Consider the following 13282-nt stretch of genomic DNA (forward strand, 5'->3'; position numbering starts at 1 on the left):
GATTCCTCTCGCGCTTGTTAACGGTTTTCATTATTGACCGGTAATCAAGCGATGTCTTTCCATGTTCGACTTCAGCGCAATTCTCGCATGGATCGACTTGTACTTAGAGTGAAGATCGAGCGAGTTTGAAGACCCCGGATCTAGTTTCATCCATCCGGGCTGCGATATATATTCAGGAAATATAAAAGCATTTGCCGTGTACATCATTGCAGCAGATGATCATCCTATTCAAAGGATGATAGTTTCAGCAGAAAATTATCAGTCTATCTTTAGACGATCGTCTGTCATATGTACCAAAATGTATTTATAGAAAGCTGAGCATGGGAATGCCCGCCTCAGCTAGATCATGAGAATAATGATGAATGAAAAATAATGTATTGTATTGTATTGTATTACAGGGCACTCTCCTCAGCACTGGGACGAACTTCGGATCCTCTAGATAAAGCATTTCACCCGATAAACGGCCTCATACTTTAGGGGGCAACTGTTATAGACATTTTTGTGCCTCGCGTCAAGGAGCATGGAATGTCAATAATTACAGGGATCCTCAGTCCCTAAACATGTTGTTCTTACCCCTAAAAGAACAAGGTCATCAAACAACAGCACTTCCAATCAGTTCTCCACCTGAAAACACTTCAAAACAGGCTTATTTTGGATCATGTCAGCTGCTTAACTGAGCTTCTGCGCTGTATTGCAACTGTCCCACTCTGTACCTGCGCTGGAAGTCAAAAACCATGAAGGCTACCTGCGCTGGGTGAGATTGGCCAAGTGGCACAGTCATCCTGCAAGGTGTCAACTGCCCAGGAAGCTTCCAAACTGACACTTGGTTCATCAGATTCGCCTTGTGATGAGTAAGAGGTACTTGATCACCATGTGTAACCAAGGATCTCCAAGTGGACTCAAGAACTGAAGATTAACTGAAGAGGGAGAGGACACTAGTCAGCTATATGCCAGCCTCCAGCTGACTCATCCTTTCTTCTTCTCTCCTATATATAGAGCTCTTCTATGAGGTCTAGAGGGGCTGGAATTTTGGTTTAAGCAAGGAGGTGCTGTTGGTTTGCAGTCAGAGCTATTGGGTGATTGTTTTACTAGAGGTGAAGAGGAGAGTTCTTGCTGCCGAGGAGGTGCTGCTGGATTGGAGCCATCATTGGTTGTAACTTCCTCTGGAACCCTGTTACTTTCTATCAATAAAGTTTGCATGTTCTCCTATATACTTGTTTTACATAGATGCTTTGTGTTTACATGTATATTTGATGCACCCTAATCCATGCTTCAGTTATGAGTACATGTATCTTGTAGTTTGCTCTCTTGTTTTGTGCAGGATCTGTATGTAGCTGGACCGGCTAGGAGAGCAAGGAGCTGGGAACGAGATACAAGGAGAGAAGAGCAAGGATCGACTAAGCGAAGGACACCAGGTTGGTTGACCTTCTTTCATTCTCTCTGTACTTACATAAAGGGAAACAGTAAAACTTTACTTTCAGTTGTTGCTAAAGACTGTCACCTTTAGAGTAGGGATAGTGTCATCCGCATCGGATACTTTTCCCCACAACAATTAAGTTCTCTGAGAATCCAATATTTCATGACAATTTCAAGCATATTGATATCCAACATCATCATTTGCAGGACTGTGTGGAGGGTAGAATTATGTTGCTACAGCACATTCCAACTGAGGAGCAAGATGTTGACATCTTGACAAAGGCATTGTTAAGAGGTAAATTTGAATTCCATAGGTGCAGGAAAGGGGTGGTGAAAAATCCCTTTCTTACTAAGATGGAGTGTGGAAAAAAATGTAGCAAGAAAGGCTCAAATTGACTCTATCCTTAATCAAATGGAGTAAATCGAATTTCCACATCAACATGACAACTTGGAGGCCATTAACTAGTGTGACATGGCTCTTGTCACTCAATTAGCTCATTAAATTTGAGTTAGAGGGCTTGGAGTTTAGTTATGCATGTGTGATTGCTCAATTTTAGTAATCCAGTTCGGTTATTTTCAATTGTATTCATTTAATTGGCCTCTAACTATTGATAGAGTCAGTTGAAGGTCAGCCTAAAATAGCTAATGCATGCAAGGAATTTGATTTCCTCGGCTAAATTGAAGATGAAAAGGCAGTGTAACATCAACTATAGACTAGTCTTGAGTGTACATGTGTTGCATGAGTCAGAAAATCAACCCTTGGGAATTGTGTGATCAACTTAGAGAAAATTATTTTTTTCAGGGGCTAATTTCCTCAGGATTTGCACAAGGAAATAAGAGTCTTGGTGATAATTGGCTAAGTGTTGGCCAGAGTTTGTCATTGAGGAGAGATAAAAATTAGTATTTTTCATGTTGAGCTTATGAGATGGAGCTAGAAATTGTAATAGTTTCTTTATTTAACTAATTAATGCAAATATGCTTGAGTGGCTTTTCCCAGTTGGGTTCCCCTAGAAATCACTGTGTATTTGTGGCTTTGCTTATTGCATGTATATGCATGTTGTTCTAAATTATGGTTTCCATTCTGAAGATTAGTTGAGTAGAGTTGTGTCTCTTGTTTTTCAGTTTGAAATCTTGAGCAAGTTCAATTTATATCAAATTTATACACAAACTCAATGGACAAGAGGGCTTTCTTTCTAAAAACTAGCTCAAATGGGGTGAATCTAGTGGTGGTCTTTGAGGTGGTATTGTAGGCCCAAGTGACCTCTACGAGTCAATCTACCTGATCCCTTCTGTTGTTGTTGACAACCTTGGTCAAAATGTTCTCCAAGGCTCTATTTTTGACCTCCACTTGCCCATTTGACTAAGGGTGTGTTGATTTCCTAAAATTTCAGTATCAACATTGGGGGAAACCACCCAGTCAAAACCTTAGAGTGGATCCTTTTCCATTTGGGATGTTTTATCACATTTATTTAAGTTGATTTTTTTTTAATGTCGACAATTTCAGTGTCAATGAAAATAACTTTTAATAAATAGGAGAATGTTGATAATGGGATTGTCAACCCTTAAAGGTTCATAAAATGACTAACAAGAATACGCTATTAACAAGAGTGTCAATGTTATCAAGTATTTGTTGATAACTTGACTATCAATGCTTTGGTGAGTTTGGTAAATTTAAAAATTCACCAACAATGGGAGTGTCAATCATGTGTTCGAAAATAAAAATAAAAAAGGAAAATGTGCTCGAAACTGGAGTAGCCGCACATGTATGTAAAAATGGCCCGTTAAAAATTTGTTTTTCCTGTACAATACATTAATTTCGGGCACATTTTCCAGACAAATGAGAACAAATTTTTCAAAAAAGAAAGCGGTTTTTGTCCACAACGGACCCATTTAGAAAAACCTCTCTCAGTTTCCTAACATCTATCATGGTTTTAGATTTTCGAAGGGATCACAAGACCCTATTTTTCTGGATTTCGTGAGGAAAAAGCCCATGGACATTTGTTGACTTGGATGCCACCTCACTAAATTTGACTTGTTGATCCTTATCTCCAGCCATGAATCTAGAAAAAACATGATATTTAGATGCAGATAGGATTGGAAAGTTTTATATGCATGTATTTGAGATGTACGTTGTGATTATTTAGACTTTCTAATTAAATCTTTGCTAGAAACTGGTTTTTAGTTAGTTTTTCTTTTCTATAAAGACAGTGATAGCAGAAGAAGTAAGGGTTGGCTTTTACTCCATGCCCAATGGTAGTATTTTTCACATATCCCAACCAACCTCAACCATTTTTTGATAAGTTTGGCCACAAGACTCAATTCCAAACCTACTACTACAATGTCCTCGAGTAGTTGATTTTTAGGGAGAGATACCTCTCTAGGTTGAAGGGCCAGCTTTCAACCTCAAAGAGGTTAGAGATTACCTTAGAGGTTTTCCCACAGTCGGGTTTCCTCTAAGAGATAACATTTTGGCATTGTTTCCAGGGACACAAAATTTCATGTCAAATCATCCCTAGTAGAACAACAAAGATTAGATCTTCTCTCTGATGGTGAACAAAGGACAAGCATGGAAATGTTGAGCATAATTCACCTGGCGAATCCATTCTCAACTAAATCTAGAGCTCAAAACTTTCATGACGACTCCACTGTCTCAAGATGGATCCACAATCTACAAGGTATGGTCCTATGAATCGTGCTCATATTCTTGGCTTTCCAAATCGTATTCCTCGTATAGATTGGAAATTATATTTGCCAAGATTCAAAGTTGAGGATGGGGATGATGTTGTTCTACATTTGATCAAGTTTCATATGCATACACGTAAGTTAGCGGTTAAATTTCATGAAGATTGTCTCATGAAAATGTTCATGGCCAATTTGGAAGGAAAGGTGAGATCATGGTATGAAAAGTTACCAGATGCTAGTTTATACTCTTTACAAGTTTTTCATACAGTATTCTATGAAAATTACAAATAACATTACCCATCTTTTTCACTGTTTGGAAATTGTTGTGAATGTTTTAAAAATTTTATTCAACACATTGAAAATGAATTTGTTGATGAAGAGTTAACAGATGAAGAAATCAAAGAAGCATTGTATGAAATTTCTTTTCAACAGCAGAAGGAGATATTAGATGATAATAGTCATGATGTATAGGAACATTCTCAACAAATAATAGTTTCTCCCTTGATTATAGATGAGGGAAATCTGAATTTTAATGTTCACATTCATACTCTTTCTCCTAAAATTTATGTAGAGATCCAACAGTCTTTAGAAATTTCAATAGATCAAGAGAAAGATATGGATAGTCAATCAATATGTTCTACAGTTCATTTACCTTTTGATGAAGTCATTGAAGAAGAGTTTGTTGTTTTAGAGGCTTTGGAAAGTGAAGGAACTATTCAAGATTTTGCACCTTTTGAAGAGATAAATCCTGAAAATTTAGACAACCAAGATATTATTCTTATTGAAGTACATGAAATATCACTTTTAGGTATTCCTCATACACATGCTATGGTTATTACATTTGAAAGCATTCACGAATGTAAAAATGTTTTCACTGATGTGCATAACAGGAAAGATAAAACGATTGTTCCCATTTCTTTTGAGAATGATCTTGAATTTGATGAAATGGAACAAGGAGTAGCATCTAGAGATCATGATTACTCTTTCCTTCATGTTCATCAACATGAGCTATTTTTCCATGCTCTCAAGGATTTTTTTGCATTTCTGTTTGAATCATCAGAGGAAATGAGTATTACATTTTTCATGATTAAAGGAGATAGTTTCAAAAGGTATGATGGGTTGTCCTTTTTAAAGGATTTCCTTTTGTTTGAGAAGAGTGAAAGAAGAAACCAATTAAGTAACCATTTGATGTCATGGTTACATTGGAATTTTTGTATCACTTGATTAAGCATATTTTGTTTCGGTTTAGTAGATAGGTGTGATGAATACGCTCAGCACCCTAAAATTCTTTTCAATTTCAATTTGCAGCAAAGTTTTCAGTTTTCAGTGTACAGTTTAGGTTTCAGTTTGAAGAATGGATTTGGTTCAGTTTGAGGATTGGAAATTTTTTTCATTTTGGTTTCAATTACAGCGGTTTCGGAGCAGATACAGGTTTCAAGTAAGAAGTTGGAAATACCGCAATGGATCAAGCCTTTGGTCTACGATGTTCTTGTTGTCGTCTATGATCGACAACATCCCCGTGAAGCCAACTGTTATCACATTTACTTAAGTTTGATTTTTTTTTTAATGATGACAATTTAAGTGTCAATGAAAATAATTTGTAATAGATAGGAGAATGTTGATAATGGGACTACTAACGCTTATAACTTCAGAAAATGATTAACAGGAATATGCTGACAACAAGAGTGTGAGTTTTATCAAGTATTTGTTGATAACTAGACTATCGACGCTCTTGTGAGTTTAATAAATTTAAAAATGTGTTGACAATGGGAATTCTAGCGTTATCATGTATATGAAAAAAATAAATAAATAGAAATAAATAAATTAAATTAAAAATTAAAAAAACAAAACAAAACAAAAAATGCACTGACAACGAAAGTAACAGTGCATTTCTGTAAACATGACTAGTTAAAACTTTGTTTTTCCTGTACAACACAATAATTTTGGGCACGCTTTCCAGACAAATGAGAACAAATTTTTCAAAACTGAAAGAGACTTTTGTCCGAAACGGACCCATTTAGAAAAATTTATCTTAGTTTTCTAACATCTATCATGGTTTTGGATTTTTGAAGGGATCACTGGACCTTGTTTTTTAGGATTTCGTGAGGAAAAAGCTCATGGCCATTTGTTGAATTGGATGCCACCTCACCAAATTCAACTTGTTGATCTTTATCTCCAACCATGACTCTAACAACAACATGATCTTTAGAGTCATATAGGATAGGAAATTTTAAATTCATGTATTTGAGATGTACGTTGTGATTATTTAGACTTTGTAATTAAAGCTTTGCTAGAAACCAGTTTTTAGTTAGTTTGTCTTTTCTATAAAGACAGAGACAGTAAAAGAAGTAAGGGTTGGATTTTACTTGAAAATATAGCATTCTGGTGTATTATTTGAGTAGATCTTAAATATATATAGTGTTTGATGAGCATTTGCAGAAAATTCTTGTGTTGTAGTTCCCTGTCTATTTTTTCTTTGTTTAAAAACCTTCTTCATGTCTGGAAAACTTAGTATCTGAAATTTTGATTCTTTATGCCCATGTTTCATTATTTATAAGGCATTAGTACTTGTTATTTAATTAGATAAAATATTGTTTTCTTCAGTTCTCTTCTTCTATTTTCTCAAATTGTCAAAGGAGTTATTGCTACCCTGCTTTTTGTGTCTTGCTCATTAAATTTGTAGCATCATTTGATAAGCCTAGACTCCATGCCCAATGGTTTATTTTTTGTACATCTCAACCAAATTTCATCATTCCATAAACAAATATGGCCACATAACTCAATTGCAAACCTTATACTACAGTGCCCTAGAGCAGTGGAGTTTTTAGGGAGAGATCCCTCTCCAAGTTGAAGGGCCAACTTTCAACCTCAAAGAGGTTAGAGGTTACCTTAGAGGTTTTCTCACAACCGGGTTTCCTCTAAGAGATAATAGGATGATGGCTCCGAATAGAACTATGGGACCAGTTTCCCTTTATATAAAATTATAAGAGATGAATTGAATAAAAGTATAAAGGTATGATATAACTAAAACTGGAAATCAAGATTAATGAATTAATATTTGTCTCAGTAAAGCTTTTTGTATATGTGATTATAAAGATTTCGTAATTAACATGAAAATGTAGATTATCGTGTAATTATGAATTTAAAACAGAAAAATATAATTAATTTAATTAAATAGTTAATTAAATTAGCTTATAAATTCATCACATATATGAAATCTCATTGTTCATACATACAATTTATGATTCAAAAACAACATATCAGTAGTGATGATGTATGATTGTTATAACACATATATAATGAACAATATCAAATTTCATTTCTACTCTTAAACAAAAAAAAAAAAATACACAAATAGTAGTACCTAATATATTGTTTCTCTGCTCATGTGAAAAATGGTGATGGTTCAACTATATATTAAGAAAAATTGAAGTTACAATAGTGCAAGCTTCAACCTTCTTTCAAAAATTCAGAACCCCCTTCTCATGACAAAATGAGGGGCTTTATAGCTTCATAAGAAAATACAAATATAGCAAATATAGTAACAACTTTAAGTGGTTTCAATAAACCTAGCCAAAATAAATGAAAGGAGACAAATTTAGAATATGTTGTAACAAATATCTAAGCATGTGAAGAAGACTATCCTCCAATTCATTGTTGCATCTCGTAGATATCTGTCATGTTCTTTAACTTGGGTGGATACCTTGGTTAAAGTCACATCTGGCTGATGAAGATTGTGTCTCTCAATGCTGGCAACATTTGTGTGGTGGTATTGGATAAACATTGGAGCATCAACCACTGATTGTGTGGTTTGACCAAAAATTGCCAATGAATTTCCAAATTGATCCTTGTTAGCTGATCGATGACTTCGACTCGCTTTTTGGAGGTTTCTTGCCACATTTTAGTAAGTGGTTTGATGTCTGGAAACACTCCTTCAGGGAAATTTGTTATGAGATTGGCTTGAAATAAATTGTCACTAACTGCTTCAATGAGGTTATTTGATATATCTCTTGCATGAAATATTGTTGCTTCTGTTTGCTTGAGACAAACTTCCCATTCTCTAAAAACAATTTCCTTGTGTGATTCTTCAATTCTAGGAAGATTAGCCAATCTTCCATCTATGTTGTCTTGCCATGTCAGAAAATCGACGATTTTCTCTTCTATGTCATCAAAATAAGTCCTGAGATTTTATAGTTGATCAACTAGAGAACTATTTATGTTTCATAAGTCATGAATAGTTGCCCAATTTTAGCAAAATAGAATATGTTATTGAGCAAGAAGAGTGTTTAACTCTTTTGCTTCCTTCTTAAACTTAGTCAATTCAGGATTAACACTTAGTTGTTCAATCCTGCTCTGCAATTCTGGTATTTGAATGTCTCGGGTCTTCAAATCAGTATCATATTAAACTTTGAGGGCATCAAAATTGTTCTTGAGTTCATCAATTTGTCCTTGCCATTGCTCGACAATATTGTGTCTCTCAATTTCAATACTTTGTTCCAAATGCACAATCCTGTCTTCTTTTTCTTTTAACAGTTATTGTACTTCTGTAGCTTTATCCATTGTTGCTGAAGCATAGGATCCTATGAATTGAGTGAGCCTTCCCAGATCCTCTGTAGGAGTGGTCAAAGAGCCTTTCCATACAACCTCAAAAGATGCATTTCCAGGGACCAAAGCTTGGGATTGATCAATTTTCCTTTTCTTCCTCTCTCTTTTGACAACAACCTTGTGTTGAGGACTGTAAAAGATATCAAGTGGAGGAATTTATTCAACTCTTAACACAACCTCAGATGTTGGGAAAGTCGATATAATTTCAATTTCTTCATCCCCTAAAGGCTTCTCAAAGGCCTTTGTTGTTATCGAAGTTTGTTCAAGACTTTTGGAAGTGTCTTGAACTTTATCTTGTAAAGGAGTCTTTAAAACTTGAGGTTCATGGGCCTTAAAATTCAGAGCCTGATTATATTAATCCCATATTTCTTCCAACCTGGTATTAGAAATAAGACTCTATACTTGGGAAGAAGAGGAAGTGGTTGTTTCTTTTGACTGAGAAACATCGGCAGATTGTGTAGAACCAACAACTATAACATCATCGGGGTCTTGAGGAATTCTTAATGAATCCATAAGAAAATTTTCTAGCCTTGCGGATTTGTACTAGGTGAATTGAATCATTTATTGTGGAGTCAACTATTGTTATTCCTATCTCACAACCATTGAATAAGTACAAGCCTTTTCAAATAGATCATCAAACTTTTCTAGGTCATGAGAAAATTGCATGATGCTTGACGCAGCGGTAACTTTTTTAACAACTTGAGGTGGGTCATGTTGTTTGTTAGGAATGGTAGGGAAACTAAGTTCTTTAATAGAATTAATTTCAATGACTACATGCCTAAAATTATTCAAAGTATAAATACCACACTGAACAGGAAAAACGAGCCACGTCCTTTTATTTGATTCCTTTAAAACCTTTGAAATATTGTTTCCTATGGTCTGATATGTTATTTCTCGGGCAACAAGCTTGTCTAGAATAAATATAGGTAATACATGAGGGCAAGTTAGACTTCAAAAGACTCGAACATAGGTAAATACCTATTTTCAAACCAATTTACAATCCGGAGAAAGTCTGTTTTGGCTTCAGGAGATACCCATGGGGTCTTTTTATCAAAAATAATCTGGGGGATAGGTAGCATAACTCTGATAAGCCTCTAAATTAGACATAAATTAAGGCCCATCTCTAACTTAAACCATAAATTAAGGCCTATGACCATCCTTCAACACATTAAACCTTTCTTTTTGCATTAGATAATTTATTTTTAACTTTAATATATTCATTAGGAAGGTTTATGAGTAATTGGATATTTGTGCCTAATATTATTTATTTTTGTGGAATATTATGACAATATTGGGCGGATTATGAAGATTTGGAGGAGGAGATAATTTAGGGACTTGTTCCCTACTACAGGAGGATCAATAATAAATAGTAAATAAACAAGATATTATGGAATTATGGCACACATTATGGAAATCCAACAATTGAGAAAATCTAGGAATGTGTTCCACTAATCAAGGGACCAGATCCACTAATCAAGGGATTTTGGTGGGGAAAGCTTCCTCCGTTCATGGGGAATGATTCCTAATCATTTTGAATAAGTACCAAGTCGAATTTTCCTCTAGGGATATTTTCATTAGTGTTCTTGTGGAGAGAACTCGTATTTATGTAGCTCCATTGTATTTTCTTACAGGGATGTAATTGTATTGATGGAATAATGAATATTGGTGTCATGTTCAGCTTCTAAATCTTGTTCTCCTTCATAAGTCTCTGAGTTTCCTTGGGCTTGGCCATCTCAGGAATGTTATAGACATATTTGGGCACTGCAAACCCAATCACATATGTCCATAAACCAAGGGCTTCTAAACCCCTAAAAGTGTTTTTTCATACCCTAAAGGAACAAGGTCAGCTGATTACATCGTTTCCCAGAAGTTCTCCCCGAAAAATGCTCAAAATTGGTCAAAACTGGACCATACAGACTGCTCCATGCTAAGGGTGCGATGCATCTCACCTATTACACACGGGGGGTGTGATGCATACTGAAAAGCCATTCTGTAGGGTGCGATGAGCGAGAGAAGAGAAATGGTAGAAGTAGTTTGCTAGGTGGAAACTCAAAGAATCTTCTAGAAACTGCTCATATGACACTTGCCTCTCTGAATTCGGCCAGGGATGAGTAAGAGATCATGAAATCTCCAAGTGGAACCAAGAACTATTAGTGAAATGACACTAATCAAAATCCCAGAAGCTGACTCACTCCCCTACAAACATCTATATATGGACCCCTCATCCTAGAGATCCAAAGGCTGGAATTTTGTAATTTGCAAGGAAGTGTTGTTGGTTTCTCTTTGAAGACATATTGGGTGATATTGCTTTGTATGATTTGAAGTAGGATTTCATGCTAGGAGGATGACGTTGGATTAGACAGCTCGGTTGTAATCCTCTCTTCTACTACTTCTATCAATAAAGTTATTTGAGTTTTCCTCCATATGCTTGTATATCTTTGAATCTTGTATTTGTATATTCATTTATATGGTTAATGTACATCTGATCCTACATTATTTATGGTTATAGATCTCTATGCTTTGATGGTATTTTGATGTTTTGACTCTACAGGTGTTCTTTGAAGCGGGACAAGTGAGAAAGGAGTGGTGAAAGCTCTATCAAAGGAGAGAGGAAACAAGCAAGGAGACTAGCGAAAGACTGAGGTTGGTACTCTTTGCTTCTCTCTCATCTATCTCTCACACAAGTAACTTTAGTTTGTTTGTTTCTAAGATAGCTACCCATCTTAGTGGGACTAGAAGCTCTAAATGGACACTAGTTTTCCCGACAACAAAATGGTGACTCCACTGGGGAGTGAATATTTCGTTTGTTTTGTTACTGTTGTTTGCTTTATAAACCACAAACGGAGCCTGAAGTTAAGCCAGCTAGCCTTCGAACTAATTTTGCTATGCAACTGCAAAGTAGATCAATGTTGCTTCATTCAATCTCCGGGTTGGTTTATGAACTGAACATCTAACTTGTAAACATCCTAAGTGCCTAGGTGGTAGCTCAAATAACCTCATTAGATCAGCCCCTATACTTCTTGTTTGCTGACTATCATTAGCTCAGCCTAAATCCCTAAACTTAGCTGCAAAATGTGAGTGAAAACCAAGCTCAGTCTCATCCCTGGACCATCACACTGTCTCTCATTGGAAATCTGGATGCATCGCACCTCCCATGTGTTGCAGGTGAGATGCATCCCTGTTTCCCTGTGTTACAAGTGCGATAATTGAGTAAGACTGTTTCTGCCTCCAAATTTTGGTTTTTTCTTCATTGTCTTCAACTTTATTCAGTAGTATGATCAGTATATCACTGTTGAAACCACCTTCCTTTACATTATTCAGCCTCCACTAATAAGGAATTGTGAATGTTTTTTATGTATTTTTCATCATTTACAATTCTCCTTTGCAAATAGTAGCTTAATCGAACTGTCATCTTTTGATTTGAAAGTGTCGCAAGTGTCATTTTCAGTCAAGAAAAAGAGTGTCGTAAAGCATTCCTCTTTTAGATAGTCGATTACACTTTTTCCATCGTATTTGATTTGAATTAATAGTATTTCAAGTGTCAAAACCAATTTTAAATTCGAAATCACAAAGTGTCGTCTTAGCCTTCCTTTCGTTTTTTGAAGAGAAAATTGTTAGTATTGTCGCTTTGAAAGAAGATAGTTTAGATCTATACTTAGTTTTCTTTTGTCATTCTCACATTAAGGAAACTGAAAAACAATACATGCATGTACATTTGCATTTAGACTGCATGCTAAAATTGATTTAGGAAAAGTGCATCTAGTGTGTGCTCTCTGCTCTATGTTGAAATAATTTCATTTCTCTTTCCTTAGTAGCTAGGATTTTCATTGCAAAAAGAAAGTAAACGATTGTTTATCATCTTAGATTGCATATTTAGGAATTGTATATCTACATCACATGGTGAACCTTAAAAGCAAACTTCTTAAGAAATATCAACTATAAAATAAACCTCAATGAACATAAAAACGCTTTGAAACCTAATGCACAACATTTAGAAGTCTAGGCTAGAGACGTATTTCGGCGTCGTAAAGCCTCGTAACTATTGCTTTCATCGTAGGTTGGGTGATTCCTCCTCTTTGAGATGACAAGTGCCAGTACGGACTTGTGCTCCCACGTACCATCGAGTATATATTGGGATACCACAATAGGCTACATCATTTATCCTCAGGAAGCCGTGTCTGCCGCCCTATCGATCGCAATGCACTAAACATAGCATTCGGGAAGATTGACTGTCGTACCGTAAAAAGTGTTCTGCAGTTTTGCGATTGGTTTGGTAATCCCTCTATCTAGATTTCTAGAGTAGTCACTTTCATTCCTTTTTAGACTCCTTAAAATAAAAGGTCCATCTGAGCACTTGTCACTTCAGGCTCATTAAAAATCGAAGGCAACTAGAGTCATCTTTAGCTTTTTCTCGACTCTTAAAAATTGAAAAACAAGTTGTGTCAAAGCATCATAAAATTTATTTTAATTGGAATAATATCATTGTTCCCTCATTCGTCTTAGGTTGTGAAAATGGAGTCCACCAATCACGGATTTCCCCTTGGGGAAAATCCTAGTCCTTTCTCTTCTTGGGAGATGT

The 13282-nt window shown here is 35.7% G+C and overlaps 1 pseudogene; it reads left to right on the forward strand.

Moving 5' to 3' along the window:
• The window catches only part of LOC149164392 (protein NRT1/ PTR FAMILY 8.3-like), a 117202-nt pseudogene extending 111662 nt beyond the window's left edge, over positions 1-5540 (forward strand).
• Positions 5541-13282: the final 7742 nt, after the last annotated feature.

Source organism: Pinus tabuliformis, chromosome 5_1 (genome assembly GCF_031772625.1).
Source record: "Pinus tabuliformis cultivar Carrire ecotype Pingquan chromosome 5_1, CPIR1, whole genome shotgun sequence".
Taxonomy (NCBI): domain Eukaryota; kingdom Viridiplantae; phylum Streptophyta; class Pinopsida; order Pinales; family Pinaceae; genus Pinus; species Pinus tabuliformis.